Source organism: Mustela erminea, chromosome 21 (genome assembly GCF_009829155.1).
Source record: "Mustela erminea isolate mMusErm1 chromosome 21, mMusErm1.Pri, whole genome shotgun sequence".
In the NCBI taxonomy this organism is placed as follows: Eukaryota; Metazoa; Chordata; class Mammalia; order Carnivora; family Mustelidae; genus Mustela; species Mustela erminea.
This window is the reverse complement of record NC_045634.1, coordinates 29,072,842-29,092,296: the sequence shown is the minus strand read 5'-3', so window position 1 is coordinate 29,092,296 and position 19,455 is coordinate 29,072,842. Positions and strand designations below refer to the sequence as shown.

At 37.6% G+C, this 19,455-nt stretch overlaps 1 long non-coding RNA gene across 2 annotated transcripts in view; it reads left to right on the top strand.

Annotated features, from left to right (window-relative positions):
• Positions 1–19,455, top strand: part of LOC116581878 — a 1,012,116-nt gene that overhangs the window by 470,708 nt on the left and 521,953 nt on the right. For both annotated transcript variants that reach the window (XR_004282281.1, XR_004282280.1), the window contains exon 3: positions 751–784. This is a non-coding gene — a long non-coding RNA (uncharacterized LOC116581878). The remainder of the gene's footprint in view (positions 1–750; positions 785–19,455) is intronic.

The window sequence follows — 19,455 nt, the reverse complement described above, 5'->3', positions numbered from 1 at the left end:
AATTCCCAAGGAAAATTTTTCCATATTTTTGATTTTCACTTTTGAGAAAACCAATTTAGGTCCTACGGGAAGGAAATAACAATTGAGTTTCTTCTACTACCTGCGTATCACTCCTTTGCTTTTGATTAGGATTACATATTATATTGATTCAAACCTGTCTGTTTCTTTTCTCCATATTGCACGAACGAGGGGTTTACTTCATTTTATCTCAGTGACACTTATGAAGTATCGTAAATAAAAATCTCTCAGGCTTCAATGTAGTTCAGTGAAAAGTACACACGGAACTCAAGTCAGTAAGGTAATACTTGAAAAGAGCACAATTCAGAGGAACTTCTCCCTGATGGTATTTTATTTTTATTTAGTAGAGATGAAATCCTCTGTGACACCTAGCCCTTAAAACTCCTGGTTTAGACATGAATTCACGTGCTGCTTCTCACAGTCAGTGAGGGAATGTGCTGGCATCTACCCCCATGACCTGGAGAATGTGCCCTGTGATTTCTGTATTTTGCTCTCAGACATGAAACTCATTAGCTTTTGTGATTTCAGTGCACATGCATTTAACAGAAAGGCATTTAATTATTACAACCAAGGAGATGGTTTTTAATTTTTAGTAAAAAAAAAGAAAGAAAGAAACTAAATGAAATCAAGAAAAGTTCTTAAAGTTGCCCTATAATTGTGCTAAGTATAACAATGCATCAACCTTTATATTCTTTACTGGATACCAATAAATGCTGTGTTTTATTTTAACAGGCAATTTGCTGCCAGAAGTGTTTTCTTCCAGAAGGTAAGTGCCTTTTAAGAAATATTATATAAAGTTATCATGGTTTCTGATTTATAGCTTTGAAGAGCCTATTAATTTTAAAGCCCCATGGCTGACAGCTGTGTTGTTCAAAGGCAAGGATATATAGTATTAATTATCTTAAGCTCTGGATTATTGTCCATGGTGCAGACATTATGTAAAAAGGAGAGACGGGCACATTTTTCTATTTTGTAAGAATAATTAATTAACCTGGTGCTTTTAAAAGAAAAACACCTGTTGAAGAAAAATACAAAGAATACAGTTCAGGTTGATCACATTTGTTTCAGTTTCCAGATAGTTTGGGACAGTTTTCAAAAAAATTACCAGCCACTTGGGGTATGACTGCAGTTTTTTGTTATCGGTCTTTGTGACTTGGTTGGCTGAGATCGGAGAATGGCTTGGTCATTTTGAAGTTTAAAAATGTTTCACTGATAAAAGGTTGCATGATCGTATCAACGTGTTTTTGCTATAAAAACCCATTTGGCAATGAGAACATATATATTGTTTACTTGAATACATATGCATTTTAAAATCTGGTGATATATTAGGTTTAACTGGAGTTAAAGGTTCTTGCTGACTCAACCTTATATTTAAATTTGCAAGAATCCGTTTTAAAGTAAACTGCGTGTTTCGGGAGAGAGTATCTTCATTATGTAATAAGAAATGATCAGAGCACAGGTTTGTTTCTTATCTTGCCTTTCTCCAAGTCTGTGTTGTCTGTGTTGCCTTAGCAAGTCATGGTATGGTCTTCAGAAGATGCCCTCCTGCAGCTCCCAGAGCGAACAAACACTGATCTTGATTCCTGCTCTTGGTTCGGTATCTCATTAGTTGGTATTTGCTGGTAGACCACCAATGCATCTTCCCTCCCAGCCCTGTGGGTGTGGTATCAAGTTCAACACACTGTCCTTGAGGTATTTGAACCCTGCTGTGGGTTGTAGTAACAGAGTGGCTCTCTGTGCCACTATGTCGCTATGGTCAGTAAATTCACAAATTGTAACTTCTTTCTTTGACTAATCATTGTTTCTTTACATGGTCTGTAGGTCTATGATCAGGAGAGGTTGGCATATTAATCTGGTGTACAACAGACTAACCCTCAGGTGGAGTTAATGAGTTATAAAAGAAGTGCATTTTGAAGAGAAAAAAAACTCACTACTTTAAAAGCTTGGAATTTTACGGCTGGGGCCTCTAAATGTGTTAAATACGTTATCAGGAGCTATTTTCAAGGGTGTAATCCACAAAGTCTTCCATACCCTAGGGGACATAAGCGGTGATGAAATTAAACAAAGTCTGTGTATAAATTTAATCTTCACATGTATATCGTCAGTTACATAGCTAGCATAGTGTTCAGACTACCTTACCACTGTTGATAGCTTTTGTGCACAATTTTCTGATATTTCCCAACCCTCACCTCTCCCCCTGCCTGCCCCCTACAAATGCTGGGATAAAAAGAACACAGGTTTAGGATCAATTAAAATTCACTTATAAACCTAGCTTCAGCTCTTACTAGCTCTGTGATCTCTTAGGCAAGCTCCTTAACTTCTCTGAGACATTTCTATCATTTTTCAAGCTGGATATACAAATACCTGTGGTACCAAGACGGTAGGAAAGATGCTGAAAGGAATTGGTCAGTTCTTGACTTTCTTCTAGGAGTAAATCTCTTGTTATGGACACACGGCCTCAGATAAACTCCTTATTGCTCTCTCTGATAAAATGGTAATTTATGGCACATTTTTCCGTATTCTTTCATGATTGTAAACTTTGACTTTGGGTGCCCTGACCTCATAGGGTACTGACATTTTGAAAATGAAGATAAGGTATCTTGCTTCACCCCAGGTAAAGATGTTCTTTATGTAGTGTCTATGCATCCTCTCTAGGGATTAGCCTGTGGGCCCTGGGGAACACAAAATATTCTCATTTTAGTGCCTCCTTATAGATTTTTCAGACATCTTTCTTGACTTTCCTTCCTTAGCATCCTAAGTGTCCCTACTTAAGGTGTTTACTCTCTAGGGCCTTCCTTTTCTTCATGATGTACTGAAACTTGGAACTAGAGACCTATTCTTTCATTCACTTATTTAGGAAATCGCTCCTTTTTTGTAATGCTTTCCCTTAAAACTCTGCTGGGTAATCGGACAGTTAAATAACTGAAAATGCTTCAATAGCCTCCCTAGGTAATATTTACATTTTAAGAAGCTTCTGTAATGGCTTCACCTAAATGTAAGGGAATATGATAATCTCTGTGGCCTGGGGGATCATTTGAGGCCCAAGTGTTTTCCAGGAAGCTCTATAAAGTATGAAAAAAGTAAGGCTGCTTCCTCTGCACACATGCTGTAAAACTTACACATGCATACAGGACATCTCATTCACATTCTCTTACTCCCTCCCACCTCTCTCACTGCTTGTAAAAAAAAAAAAAAAAAAAAAGAAAGAAAGAAAAAAAAAAAGAAAGAAAGAAAACTTTAAGCAGACATGATTGATATCCAGGCCTCTTCTGAAATACCGAAACACATTTTCCTCTCTGTTTTTAAATCTCTGCTGTGCTGTTCTCAAACCCCTTATATTTTCTTCGTTTCTTTCAAAACCTGGAGAATAATTTACATTTTTGATCATGTTTTACTTGTCACAAATTTGCATGCACTTTAGCCAAATGATTCTGGGAAGGTTGGAAGGAATTATTGCATTTGTATTTCTGATCAGGAAACGGAGCAAGAAGAGACTCAGCGAAAGTCCGAACAGCGAAGATGGGTTAGTACAAGGGTTTCTGATACCCAGTCCGGTCCAAGCATGTAGATGTTGCTTTATCACATAAAGGCAATCCATGTGCTATTTTCTTCCTGTGGATTTATCCCTACCTATGAAAATAAGGGAAACAAGAAAAACAAACCAAATATACTGCCCATGGTAACGGGACTCCGCTCTTCAGAAAGCCAGGCTCTCACCAGGCCACTTGCCAGGATAAACTCAATGTTCACAGCAAGCTTGAGTGTTTTTAGTATTTTTATAGCAGAAAGTCAAAATGAAAAGAGTTCATAAGTGATAAATGACATATTCATTTTTAAATACAGTTCTCTGCTTGGATAACTTACATGTATATGTGACTTAGCTGAAGTTCTTGAAAAAATACTGGAAGGCATTATATGCTTAATTTTGCTGGACAAAGCTGACTAATCCTAGTAAGGAAAAAAATGCAGTGGATTCCCTTGAGAAAATTTTAATTGACCTTTAAAGGTCATTCCTGTACCTTAATGTGCTTTACTAATACAGAATTGAGAATATTTGATAATTGTTGATTTTATCTCAAAGTTTTATGTAGATTTTATTTTTTACTCTTACTCAGAAATGTTTGTGGGTCCCAGTGCTTCCAGAAAATACCTTCCTTCATTTCCATCCTTTCTTCTACATGTTTGTGTCGAGGGGTCTAATGGTTCACTTTACTCTTCTTGAGCTAAGACCTACTAATTATGTCTATCATAAAGTCATTTTCCCCCAATCAGACAAAAGGATGTTTTGCCTTTTTTTTCTTTAAATACTTATTTTTCGGTTGTTTTCAATAGTAAATCTGTATTTTGTTAAATTCAGAAAAGTTAAATAATCTTGAGAATAGGATCATTCTCAAGTTAATTGTCCATGCCATGGGTTTGTCTGGGATTATAAGTTGAAAGTTGGATAGGAGTGTCTCTTAGGAGGATTTCAACTGTACGAGACGGCCTCAAATCCAGAAGGAAACTTTCTGAATTAATTTAATTCTTTTATCGTGTGATTTTTTTCCTAGAAGACTGAAGAATCCAGAAATTTTCTTCCTCTTTACATCTGGAAAGTCCTCTTGCACACATTCTTTAAAACCTACATCTGTACTGTCGGTTTCCCTTCCTTAGTCAAAGGTACATCTCCCTTTTATTTTTTGATCATTAGTCCTTCATTTTCAATAATTGTGAAAGTGTCTGAAAAAAAACATTGCTCCAAGTGTTCCTGAGCCCTAGCACTTTCCTTTCATTTCTGAATCAAGCTCTGTGTTTCTTTATACCTTCCAACTTTTGACCTGTTTTCATGGGCACTTTGGTCATTATCATATTTATGAGACCATTGTTTCAGGTAAATGTTTAAAGCACAAAAATACAGACTTTTTTCCCAGTGAATTTCATTCTATGTAGAATAAAACTTTGCATTTTTTCCTTTTTCCTACATACTGTTATTGTTTTTATACATTCACCTTGAAGTAAATACAAGCCTTTCTCGCTCAACTCTGGAGAGTGATTCAAGGGAGATCATATGCCACCATTCTCTCTCAGAAATCCCAAGGATTAATTTTCTTCATTTAAGCAAACAGAACAAGTATAAAACCTTCATATGGAGAATAAGTATACATATTAAATCTTGAATTATATAATAAAATGAGCCTGGGGAAAGTGTTCTTTCCACAGAGAGATTTTCATTGTAGAAACAATACGGACTGCAGCTAGTGGATTATGGTGAATTTAAAGAAGAAGAAAAAATCACCATAATTCAGTTGCGCCACCCTTTGAGATAACTACCACTGACATTTTAGTGTGTTCTACCAGACTTTTTTTAAGGCACTCATCGTACATAAAAATTGCACCCATGACGGTATAGTCCCAACCCCATATTTAGCTGAAAGTTTTCTCATCCTGTTCTCTGTTCCCAAGAGGCATGAGAGCCTCCTTTGCATTCTGGCGTCTTTCGATTCAGGGTGTGAGAAGATCTGAAAGAAGATGAGAAAGGGAGTGGGCAGTGAATTCAGGTTTTTATTTTCCTAACTCCCTCTTTCCGTGGTTACCTCAAGGAACCTTGATCACAACTCTTAGTTCCTCTCCATGTACACTTCCCTCGAGACCTCTTCTGGGTTTTAGGAATTGTTCCTCCTTTGTCTCTGCCGTATTAGGGCTGGGGAGTGTTGTCCCGTGGAACCCAGTAGGTTTTGGGAACACCCCACCCATATCTTTGTAAATGCTTCCTTTCTTAAACTGTCTGAGAATTATGCCATTTTGAGTACGCCATGTGGTCCTAGGACATTGACTCATACTGGAGCTCAAAGATGGTTTTATTGACCGCCTTTCTTTTTATCTACAGTATGTGGTGAAAGTCCTTGCATGTTGTTCAGTGTCATGTTAGCACATTCTAGCAACTTCATGCTACACATGTACCACAGTCGAACATTTATCTTGTTTTCTGTTCTTCATTATCGGTAGCTATGCCAAAAGGAACCTCTCTGTAGACTGTATATCCTCTATCAGGCCCTTAGGATAAGTTCCTCAAAGTCAATTAATAGTAGCTTCCAAATGGCATTTTCTTATTTGTTCTGCAGATTTAAAAATCACATCTCTTGGTCATTCTTTGGCTGTACCATCTCTAAATGACCTCAAGCAGGTCAGCAGTCACTTTGATGTCCTACTACTTGAAAATATGAGACCCTCGATCGCCAAGTTCTAGGATTTCCTCAAGATGCATACTGACTTTTGTGGATTCATATGGTTATCAGTCCGCTTTGCTGAAGTACCAAGAGATGGTCCTTCATGCCTTGAAATCAGGCCAGATGGAGCCTCTTCCCTGAGGGCCATTCCATTCTCTGGAGGGCAATCTGCTGGAAACCACTCACGGTCTGTCTGTCCATACTTCACTCCTCCCTCACGCCAGCTCTCCCCTAGTCAGGACACAAAGGAAAGGAATGGAAATTCCTGAGAAAGCCAATGTGTCCAATAGTACTTGGGAAAAGTATGAACCCTATTTAAGTACTACTTACATTAGTAAGCAGTGCTTGTGAGGAACCTCATGTTCATCTAAAAGTTGAATGATTCCTATGAGTTTTCACTCACCTGTGATAATATAAGACTGACCATCATGGCCATGATGTGATTAATGTTAATCGTTATAAACGATTAACGTATAAAATATAATCATTAATGTTAATCATGTAATGGCCGGTCTTTATGCTCTCAATGAACTGAAGCTGTTGAAATGAAAATACGACAAAAAAATTTTAAAAAATCAGGCTTTTGTTTTTCTTTTTGTTAAATGGAATGATAAATCTCATGCCACTCAAATATTCAATTTGTAACTATCATAATGACCTAGGTGATACAAAAATTGTCACCAGAGTTATCAGCATGTTTCTACATCTTGGCTAAAAGCCCAGAAAGTATAGATTTACAGAATGAAAATCTGGAGTGTTTTATAAATACTATAAATACTGTTCTCACTGAGGAAAACATGTATCTGGAGGCAGCAACTCTTCAAAGGAAAATGTACAATTTTCATAAACATAATTTTCTTGAAGATATTTTCCTATCCTACCTAGCTCTGATGAACCGAAATAAAGTAATCATTGTTCCTGGAAAACAAAACCAATTTAAATACCTTCCCTCCTTGTGACTTTCAGTATTTGATGTGTGTTTTTCAATCTTGGTTTCTCCAGAAGGTAGACCTCCTCGGATGTATTTTCACGGGTACATGGGGTTTCCATGAGATTTTTATGGTTAAGTGAGTTTTCATTGTATAATCTTAAAATGTTAATATGTTAATGAGCTCTTAGTTAACCATCTTATGTGTCATGTAATTTCAAATTATACTATTATAGTTGATAAATCATGTGGCAGGAGGGGACTGAGAGAAAAGAGAGAAAGATCAGTTAATAATGTGTTTATGTTAACTTAAAGCCATTTGAAGCTTCGAAGTTGAGCTAACTGAAGTTTCATTATAGCTAGAATATACAAAATTACTGACTGAATTAAGTTGTTCTTTGACAAGTAATGTCTCTGCCGTGTGCAATTTATAAAAAATACTCGCTATAAAATTTAGTCATGTAAATGCATTGCAGGTGGCAATTTAGTTTTATTTAAATAACATCATTGTGGGGCGCCTGGGTGGCTCAGTGGGTTAAGCCGCAGCCTTCGGCTCAGGTCATGATCTCAGGGTCCTGGGATTGAGTCCCGCATCGGGCTCTCTGCTCAGCGGGGAGCCTGCTTCCTCCTCTCTCTCTCTGCCTGCCTCTCTGCCTGCTTGTGATCTCTCTCTGTCAAATAAATAAATAAATAAATAAATAAATAAATAAATAAATAAATGACATCATTGTGATAGCATATTAAACCTGGTATTTTGAGTAGTGTATGCTTTACAGTTTCATTTATGGATTTTGTGGGTTTTTCCCTAAGTCTTGTAAAGGCTAATCTTCTGTTTATACATAAATCATAACATTAAAATAACTTAAATCAAGGTTTGCAAGAAAATATGATACATGGTACAGTATACTGTATATGGCACATTCTTTACAAATTTTGAGAAACACTACTATTCAGAATCAGAACTGTCTTAATTCTCAACCATGTCCTTTCCCCACACTGGTTCTCCTATGCATTCTGCTTGCCATTAAACGTGGAGGTTAAATTGTAGTCCATTCTCATCAAGTAGCTCAGGAATTTCTCCAGAAAATATGTGCGTTCGTTAGGGTATATCCAATATTGAGACACTAGTGTGTAGAAATCCGGAAGTTACTTTTAAGAGATCATAAGAACTAACAGGAACAAGACTACCACTTCCCTGGGAGTCGTGAAAGACTGGAAAGATGATTAAATCGCTGAGCATGTGGAGACCAAAGCTTATCAAAGTGTGAAGAGCTCTTGAATTCATAGCTGACAGATCTACTTGAGTATTTCTGCGTCCTTCCTGACCCCTGGGTGCACTACAGGGAAACACCTGTAAGATTCAGATGCTTTCTAATATTAGTCCCTAGTATTATGATTCTTGACTTGTCATTTATATTCAGGAGTGCATTTTGCCTAAGCATTTTGCCTCCTGGTGACTAGTCAATCACCTTCCATATTTCCTGACACTAGGAAAGTCATCTCCCTAAACATTTTTTCATTGGCCAGACCATCTTCCAGTCTTACCTTGGCATTCACTGTCCCTCCTTCTCAGCCTATCTTTCCAAGCTCTGACACCCTCTGACACTCCATAGACTGTCCTGCTCCACAAGGGACGTGTAACTCACTGATGCTAAAACATGCCTTGCTCAGCCCGTCTTCTATCAATCTTACTGTCTGTCTCTCATTATATTTTCTATCCCTCAACTGCCATTTTAGGTCCTCTGTGGGTCACTCATTTTCATTAATCGTGATTCTTGATATTCGGAAATGTTTCCCATGTTCCTCCAATTAGATTGAAATTTGGGAAGGAGTGGAGTTTCATATAGTACCTAGGAATGGTTTTCCCCTTATCAGAGCACTCAAATTTTTTGCTGAATAAATGTCTTAATTTTGATTGTGCATCTCTTCATTGACAGCTATGAAGTGTTAAAATTGCATTGCATTATTTGTACGCCCTGCAATAATATCTGGATAGACCCCACATTCCATACAGGGGAAAAATACTTTGGGTGGAAGTAAGGAGCTGGAATAAATACCCGAGGAAGCTGGGACTCTGGGAGTCCCACTACTAAATGAGAGTGAAACGGAATGAAAACCGTTTTGCTCAGAAAATGAGCTGAACAAAAGTAAAGTTTGTAGGAGATTAGATCAGAAGCTTTTAAAGAAGGACAGTTTGATATATATATGTATGTATATATACATATATATATTTAAACAGAAAATTTCAAGAAAGCTATTAGGAGTATTGTAGTAGCATTTTAAGCAGATGATTTACATAGAACTAAATACACTTTCAAAAAGAGGCTGGCCTTTAAAATTAGAGTAGCCCTAGAAAATCTAGAGTATCAACATTCTTAGGATTTAACCATAATGTAATTAACATATATTTATCTGTTTTGCACATTCGGGGCTCTTTCATTTCATTCAGGCAACAGAATGCACATTCTTAATTTCTCTCTTGCTTCTTCAGGAGAATCCAGAGATGAAAATGCCTTTTCATTAGGCTATGACCTTTATAATTCTGCCTCTAAACAACATCCTTATTAGTAAACTATGATGGAAGTGCCTGTAGGGTAGAAACAATGAATATTTATTTAGGAACTGGCTTTTGGCCAATTTTTCTGAACCCTGAAGGCATAAATATTATATACCAGAGCATTTCAATTCCTGGGCCCTTGTGATTTTTTTCTCTGCACACTTGTGAAAGGCACAAGTATCTGTGCGACACTTTCAGGAACTCATTTGTCAAAGGCTCACTTGGGCTTAGAAGCCGTAATAGGCCTTTCTATTCAGTCATGAAATGTTAAATAGGTATAAATCCTGGTTAGCCATCTTAAGTTAAATAGTTAAAATAGAAAGGAGGGTGTGCAAATTACCTCTGTCTCTTAAATTTTGGTTAAGTGGTTTTAAAAAAAAATAGAAGGAAGTAGTTAAAATTAATATAACTTGCCTCCCTGAAGTTAGTCTTTGAGACAGTGTTGAAAGCTGCCAAGCAGTTTTTTTTTCCCCCTGAGAACATTCTCTTTGTTGTCATTATGTTTTCTTGTTGAGAATGTGTTTGCCACACCTCTCAGCTGAACCACTATAATTGAATGAACAGGTAAGTTGAATTATGGATGTTGAAGTCACATCTTGCTAACAGGAACCAATAGCATTACTTTCAAAGCTGTAGCATCTCCTTGAACAAAATGCTAGGGCTGTTTCAGTGCAATAGAATCCCCACATTATTTTTTGTTTCTTGTTTTCTTTTTTAATGACTCTCAACTGTACTAGTGTGTCTAGTTGCAGACACTAGCGTGTCTGCAACATTCACATTTCCAAATCATTTGTAAGTAATGAGAGACGGCTCGGGAAATAATTCAGTTTTCATCTCTTGCACTTCTACTCTTAGCATTTCATTTGTGGTTTTTTTTGTTTTTTTTTTTTTTTTTTTTTTTTGTGTGTGTGTGTGTGTGCTTAATACCCATGTCTCTTTATGCCTTAGATGTTTTTACTAAAACATTATATGGTCGTAAAGCGTAAGGACTGAATTTCTTAAATTTAATTTTTAATAAGTGTTGGGCACAAGTAGGAACTTCATGAATCAGTTTGATAGTTATTAAACTTGTCAGCATTAGTTAAATGTACTCTTTCTTCCTTTGAACTTGAAAGCACATTAAAAGTGTCTCCTATGACACATATTTCGATCTACTAAGTATTAATATTATTCCAGTATAGCCTTTCCTACAGTATAACCCCCACCCACCTAAGCTCTGTACCAACTAGCTTGCTTGTTCTTGTCTGGTAGACAGTAAGAAGTGGTTGAATAAGTAATTGTTGCCAAATAGAATTCACTGCCAACATGAACAATGGCCTACACATGCCATAATAACTCCTTAAATTAACTATACTTCGAGCATGTAGATAAACTTATTTAGAAAAGCTGGATATGTGGGTATGAATTCACTATGGGCAGTAAATACAAATAATGGTGAGCACATAATTCCTTTGTAGAAAACGGAATCTACGAATAGGTAGTTGAAGGAGGAAGAAACTCCAGGAAAAATATCTGTGGGGGGTCGGGAGCCATTTGATTCAAGTAAGAAGATTCTTTGCAAGAAAGAGAGTAGCCCGTGCAAGCTCAGAGCTGGCCTGACAGGAAGGAAGGTTGATTGAAGAGTTTGAGGCAAATTGTCAACAAAACAATTAACTGTCTATTATGTGCTGGGAAGAGGGCTCGGCACGGCAGAGAGACATTTTTAAGATTGGAGAGGGTAGTCATAACCCTTCGGAAACGTAAAATCCACAGAGGAAAGCAGGTGAAAAGAAAACCCAACATTAGTGGAAGGGACAGTGCTTGAAAGTCACCGTTAAAGGGTTTGGATCATAGAAATCCCAGGTGGCTAGAGGCTTGCAAGCAGTGTATCATCTGAGATCATGGATATGAAAATACTCCGTAAACTGCCACATGATGTAAAAATGTGAGGTAGAATCATTATGTGGCTCACTAGAAAGAAATCTAGTTTCCTGGCTAGCCCTTTTGAAAGTGATGTATGAGTCAGCCCAAGGAAGTCGGGGTTAGAGATCCAGCCACCAGTTGGGGATCGGCTGCAGAAGTGGATAGAAAGTAACAAGGAAAGCGGAGTCCAGGATTGTTAGTTTACATTGTACATTTTCTTTTGTACAATGTACATTGTTACATTTTCTTCCTATTCGGCCTTTCGGCCTTCAAACAGAGTTCCTCATACTCACGGCAGCTAATAACGGGAGTTCGTATTTAGCTAGGATTCTAATGACACATTTACATTGTCCCCGCCCCAGTTACTATCACGAATGGTAGTTGGATTTCTCAGTCTGGCCGCAGTGCTGGTTAACATGTGTGTATAAACCATATTGTCTGCGTAGGTGTCAACAGTGGTTACTGAGCTTTTCTGGAATTCTATTAGTAAAAATACTTTAAGAATGCATGCCCAGTATAAATATTTATAAATCCTCACATGTATTTTATACCAATATACTGTATGCCTTATAAAACATGCGTAAAAATAAAGTCAAAAAGGATAAGACTAAAAATATATAAACTGAAGTTCTACTTTTCTTACTGTACTCGTGGATCATTTTGCACATCCAGAATCCTGGGTTTGTGCCTGATCTGGCTGGTTGTCGATTGACATCCTGCCATGGTACATGACCATTTGTAGTAATAAAGAAATTGCGATTAGAATACCCTTATTTGTTTCTTGCCTGAGAGACCTAAAAGGCACTTCTTTCTATAGCGTTCTTGGCAAGCAGACGCTATTTTCTCTAGATGGCCCTAGAAGGGAAGTGAGGACGAGGAGACGACTTCAACTTTTAGCCAAGTTTGTGTTTTGGCAAGCCTTCTAGCAAGGTGGGGATAGGAGACAAAGAAATAATTGAGTGAAGGTCCATGAAATTTTGTTTCAGCAGAAGCCCGTGGACTTTGTAGGACGCCCTGGGTCTATGAATGTGAACAGCATGTGTAGCTACCCCGAGCCTTGGGCATTTGTTCCAAGACCCTTCTGGATGCCTGAGACAGCAGATAGTACCAAATCCTATGTAGACTGTGTTTTTTTCTGTATATGTATACAGTAAAGCTTAATTTAAGTATTAGTCACAGTAAGAGATTTACAACAAGACAATGATCTTAGCAATAGGTTGCATTTAAAGGTGCATATGGGCCGTCTCTCAAAATACCTTAATGCACTGTGCTTACCCTTGTGATGCTGTGAGATGGTAGGATGCCTGTATGATGAGATGAAGCGAAGTAAACGAGACAGACATTGTGACGTAGTGTTAGGCCACTGTGGGCTTGCTGGTAAGTCAGGAGGCGGATCTGATGCCATGCTGGAATAATTGAGCAAGGTAACTAAAACAGTAGAAAGCTAGAACCGCAGATACGCAGCGGGATGAAGGAAACTACTGTATTAAGGCTTTACCTCACCTGAGCAAGGCCTTTGCACAATATTTGAACTTGTTCCTCTTTAGGTTTTGCATTCTAGAAGCTTAGGTCCTTACCTCTGCCATTATTCCTCTTTATGAAAGGTGCTGTTAAGTATACGGTGCTCTATACTTTAGCACAAGTTATACTTTTTCCTGGTATTTTGTATGATTGATAATTGCATTTTTGGTTTCTAATTCACAGGGTGTTGAGTAGTCCTCGCTTGTGTGTGTAATTAAATATATATTATTGTTGTCAGCCGTTGGTTAGTTAAAGTACATGTATAAATTATGTATTTCTGATTAATACACCTACATTATATGCGTACCATTCCAACACTAATGATAGAGCATTGTTTCTTTCTAGGTTCTTGGTCAGGAATAAAATTTAAAAATGAAAAACGTCTGAGGATCTAATGTGAAACTTGGTAACTATAGTTGCTAACGATGTATAATATAACTAACGGAAGTTTGTTAGAACCTGAATGTTTGGTGATGGTTGTTTTATTTAACTAGATGGGAGGAATCCTTTCATAAAACACATATTTATTAAATCACCACAGTGTACACTTCAAATATATTGCAAAGTTGTATGTCAATTATATATCAGTAAAAACTGAAATTAAAAATAATTAAGTGAAAATCAGTGTTAGGGCTGTTCTTAGAAGCAGGAGAAATCGGAATAGGGATGTCCAAGAATTGGCAACTAATTAGACCTTTTCATCTGGAGCATGAAGCCAGAGTAAGTCAAACTAATATGCACTATAAGAGAAGCCATTTAATTATTTCCAGAATGGAAATTATGGCTGGGAAACCCAGGGGTAGGTACGAAGCCTGTAGTGTAGAAAAGTGAGTGGACATAGGACAGTTCGGGGGTTGGGAAACAGGATTCATATTTTTTTGTTTTGTTTTCCTTGGTGTTGGCTTTAGTCATTTTGAGCTCTTTTAACCACAAATCTGACCTTTCTCTGAGGCTTTTTTTTTTTTTTAAATTTTGTACATAAGTGAGACCATTCAGTGTTTGTCATTCTCTGACTTATTTCACTTAATGTAATGTCCTTGAGGTCCATTCATGTTATTTCAAATGGCAGGATTTCCTTTTTTTTTTTTTTTTTTTTTTTTTTATGGCTGGATAATATTCCATTGTTTATATACCACATCTTCTTTATCCCATTTGTCCATTGGTGGACAATTAGGTTGTTTCTGCATCTTGGGTATTGCAAATAATGCCACTGTGAACATGAGAAACAGATATCTCTTGAAAATAGTGTTTTCATTTCCTTTGAATGTGTTTCCCAGCGTGGAATTGCTGCATTGTATGTTCTCTTTTTTAATCATTTAAATGTTTCAAGGAACCTCCGTACTATTCTCCAAAAGTGGCTGTACCAATTTATAATCCAACCTTCCTTTGCATCTTGACCAACTTTAGTTATTGCCTTTTTTAAAAATAATAACCATTTTAACAGTCATGAGATGATGCCTCATTGTGGTTTCGATTTGAATTTCCCTACTGATGAGAGATGCTCATGTATCTATCTGTTGGCCATTTGAATATCTTTGGAAAAAAAAAATGTCTGTTCAGGTCCTTTGCCTACTTTATTGGATTTTTTGCTGTTGTTTTGTTTTTGTTGAGTTATAAGACTTATTTACATATTTTGGGTATTAGTCCCTTTTCAGATATATGGTTTGGAAATATGTCTTTTCCCATTCAGTAGTTTGTCTTTTCATTTTGTTGACTGTTTCGGTTTCTGCACTGATGTTATCCACTTCTTCGTGGGTACCAGATTTCATTCCTTAGGAGAACTGGGGCAGTGAAAGGCAATAACATAGCAGGCCTTTGCTGTGGTGGAGAAGAAATCAAATGATGGAAAACTCCTGGGAGTTGTTGCTGTGTTGTAGACAATGACCACTCCAAAACTTTGCATTATCAGTGGGATTAAAATGAATCTGGACTGGGGATCCCATGGTTATGGAGAATAATTTCAGGGAAATTTGGCAGCTTCCTCTGTGGAAACAGAGATCTCTTGCAGCCCAGAGAAAGGAACTGTTTACTTATAATGTAGACTTCTGCCCATACCATACCAACACCAGCACCGTCACTTCCCACTGCATTTTGTTTCTCTAAAATCAAACCCACAGCAGGTTGCTTTTCCATCCATTTGTTTTTTTAATCTTTTAGTGTCTTGTGACCAGGGGGGAATAAAGGTAACAATTTAAGACAGTGTCCTAGAATACTATTCAAGAACTGTGTCGGGAAATTGCTATAACAGTTTTCTCTGGTGACATGTTCTGTGGGCAAAAGAGGCAGATGGTCCCTCATCACGTTCTACATTGCAAGAACTTTAGAAATGGTCCCTTCAAAGCCCACTGCACTCCTAAGAAAAAAAGACCTGCATCTTGCTCCCATTTTTGTCTGAACATCTTCCTGCTTGAAGCTTAAATGGAACTCAAAAAACTATAATTTTCAGACCTCACCTCTATCAATCTCATGACTTTATTGCTAGAACCAAATGAATCAATAGTAACCATCAGACCATTCCATGCATCACACAAGTCACCCTAGGAAGCACAAAATAGAGGACGGATAAATGACAGACAATGCATGTCTTCTAGCCGATCATTTAATGCCTTAACTACAGTATGCACTCATTTAAAGATATTACTTTGCTCTAGCCCACAATAAAAGCAACTGAGTATTTATTTGATTGTTGCCAAATGCAGTGATCCCATCAGAGTGATTGAAGGAGACGGGATTGCAGTCCTTCACTAGCGGGGTCTATCTTTATACGCTTGAGAGCGTGGTCAATATGGTTGCCGTGAAAACATCTTTACACATGACTAACTAGCTGGGAGAATAAAAACAAAGGGGAAGGAGTGAACGAATAATCATCTGAGGGAAAGTGGGGGAATTTGCAGCGTATCCAGTTTGTGGATTTGGGGGCTAAGCCTGAGCTATACCTCAATAATGTGTCAATAAAGGAAATAAGATTTCCCTGTTAAATAATAATTATGTGTTTTGCTATTTATATGGTTGGATTGTTTATTGCTCTTTACACGAGTCTCGTCGGAAGGATGCCAAATAGAGATTTTTGTCTCCATAAATCATGGCCACATTGTGCTCTACACTGTCTGTCTCTTGAATAATTTCCTTGGGTATGTCAGGAGGTTAGGGTTCTATGGTCAGGGTTGGAGATGTGAGACAGGTTTTCTAATGTTATCAGTAGTGGAGAGAGAATGTCATCCTTGGCTGTGGCCGATGGTGGGTAGGGTTGGGGGGTACCTTGGGAAGGACTACTTCCTCCCCCCCACACTCAGATTGAACATACTCATTCGTTCAGTCATTCCTGTATCCATCTCTGCACTGATCCAACAAACGTGTCGAACCCATTCTTGGTGTCAAGTATATGGTTAAGACACTATGTCCTACATTCAGGAAATTCATGCGCAGTACGTAGGACAGCTTCTGGGCTCTTCTTTACAACATTCGCAGACTTCCTCCATCTGGAGGGGTTAGAATGTCTGCTACCACTCTCTTGCCCCATCCCTCTCTTTCTGTATAAAGCCGTCTTTGAGGGTAAAAACAAAATATGTCTCGAAACAAAGTCTTCATAACAGGACCTCTGAATAATTAGTAACTCACACAATATTGATTTGGACTTTATGAGAATTTGAGTTTTAGAAAAGATTATCTCTGTAGTTTTCTTATGGAAAAAGAAATTCATGTCAAGCACTACAGACTGTAAGCTTTGTAAGCCAACATATAAGATTAACTTTTTTGCTAAGATCCAAGAATGTCACGTTATTTGGCCAGCATAATTAACTTAATTATTTTCTAATGACACTTAGAAGATACCAGAGTGACACAAAGCCATTAAACCCACTTGCCCTTCTCTTGGTACCTTGAATGTCTGTCTCTGGTAAGACGCCTTTCATCAGGCCCTTCTGAGGTAAAGCTAGGTTAGCTAAAAACTGGGAAAGCGGTGTACACAGATTAATCTGAGCATAAACTTCTAAGGAAATTCTTGCCATCATTGGATTACAAATAAATTACTTGAAAGTATTTGATAAAAATGAGAAACATTGAACCTTTTTAAAAAATAATTTATTTCACTTATTTAAACCATCAGGATTCCATTGTGAATAATATTCTATTCAAAGGTACTTTTTAGAAATATCTCAGTTTTTTTGTTTGTTTGTTTGTTTTTGTTTTTAAAGATTTTATTTATTTGAGAGACAGAGATCACAAGTAGGCAGAGAGGCAGTCAGAGAGAGAGGAGGAAGCAGGCTCCCTGCTGAGCAGAAAGCCCGATGTGGGGCTCCATCCCAGGACCCTGGGATCATGACCTGAGCTGAAGGCAGAGGCTTTAACCCACTGAGCCACCCGGGTGCCCCTAGAAATATCTCTGTTAAGGAGATTTTCATTTGTGTATCTAGACTGTCATAAAATTTTACAAAGGGATTTTTCTAGATTATAAAAATTTTTCTTAAAACTTTCTCATTAGTGAATTAAGATGTAGCATAAATTTATCTCTGCTTAAACATTTTATGATAAGCTCACTCATTCATCAAAAATCTACCTTTGTTACTCTTCCTAAAGATATGTCAGGTTATGTTAGAAATTTAGGGAAATTTTAATTTTTTTATTTTACATTCCAGAATCCACCTACTTTTAACAACCATTTTTATATGAAGTTGTAATAAAAAATAAAAACAAAACCAAAAACCTCTTTCCTTTGGTTTAAGTTTTGTATGTCCTGTCTTATATGTAAGGCTTTTCTTTTCACATGATTTATTCTTCACTAATATACTTTCATGGAATCCAGATTCCATGATAAGTTTATCAGAGAATGGGTTGAAACACTTCCATCAGGAATTTGGCCCATGCAGACATCTGCTTACGTATCTGTCAGTTGAGCCAACCAGAGAACACTGAAAGAAACTTTGGGGGAAAAGGGAATTGTGACTTTCTCTGAAAACAGAGATAGGAAATAACACTGCATGAATCATTCTTTAGGTAAATCGGATGGAGAAGTGGGCTTTAATTTATTTATTTTCCATTGTATTCAGACACATTTATTTAAGGTAACAAAGTCATAGACTTTAGAAGTGGGCTTTTAAAAGGCCAGTAGTAGTTTTAATAGTAAATGATTGGATTCTAATATAAGAAATTACTTTTCAAACTTGGATCATCAGCATGGATAAAATCAGGGAGGACTACTCAGGTACCTTTGGGGTTTTCTCCTGTTGGACATCGTGATATTTTGTGTGTCCGAGGCAATGTGGCTGGCCTTCAGCTGGCTCTGAAATCCTGCAATGGGCCTGTCATTCTCTTGCCCGTGACCTAATTATCTGAGCACCTTTCCGGTTGTGTGGAGACGAGTCTGAGAGTCCTCCCCAGCCTTCTCTCCAGCCAGCCACCACCAGCTGATCTGAGCTGGCACCGAAGTCAGAACCTAAGTGCCAGCCCTGCTTCTCATCTTGTCAGTTATTTTAAGTTAGCCTGACATGTAGAGACTTGAAACTTCATTGTGCCTTCCATTATCATAATCTCATAGAACTAGAATAATGGAGCTACACTCCACGTGGCCCATTTCACTGTGAGGTCACCAACACACCTGTCGTCTCTTCAGGTGAACACAGGATCCGGCAGGCCCCCGGGCTGGACCACACTCGTTGAATGCTGGTTAGCGTGAAGCACCGTACTGAGCGTGTGGTCATTTTTATTCACTCCCCATTGAAGCTGTTGGGGTAACGGCCATTACTACTCCTATTCTTTCTTTTCTCACAGATAAGAAAACTGAGGTTTAGTGAAGTTACACCACTTGCTAAAAATTACATATAAAGTCGAAAACCCAGGAGTCCAACCAAAGCTGCCTGAAACTGAAGTCCGGGTTTTTAACCAGGATACTAAAAACTGCCTCCCTCTAAAGAAAGTCCCCTTCTTTATGTGGCTCTATGGGCTTCAATGAGAAAACAAATTCTGTACAGAAAAAAATTCTAATTCTAGCTCCTAGCCTGGGCTTAGTTACATTCCTATAAAATGAGGCTTCACAAATAAGTTCTTAAAGATCGTTTCTTCTGACCAGTTCTGTCTGTATAAAGTCACTTGTCTTATGATTCAATAAAATTGACAGATATATCATTGACAGAAGTAGAACTTGAGTAATTGAAAGTAGGCGAAGTAGGAAAACATCTCATGGAGAGAAAAAGGGGGAAAACTCAGAAAATAAAGGATTGATTAGGTGTCCTGAACCAAAACATTCTGAGCAGAGCTTCAGCTAAGGATTCTCAATAAACAGTGCAAAAGTGTTAATGGTATTATTCAAAATAAATCTTACATATTAA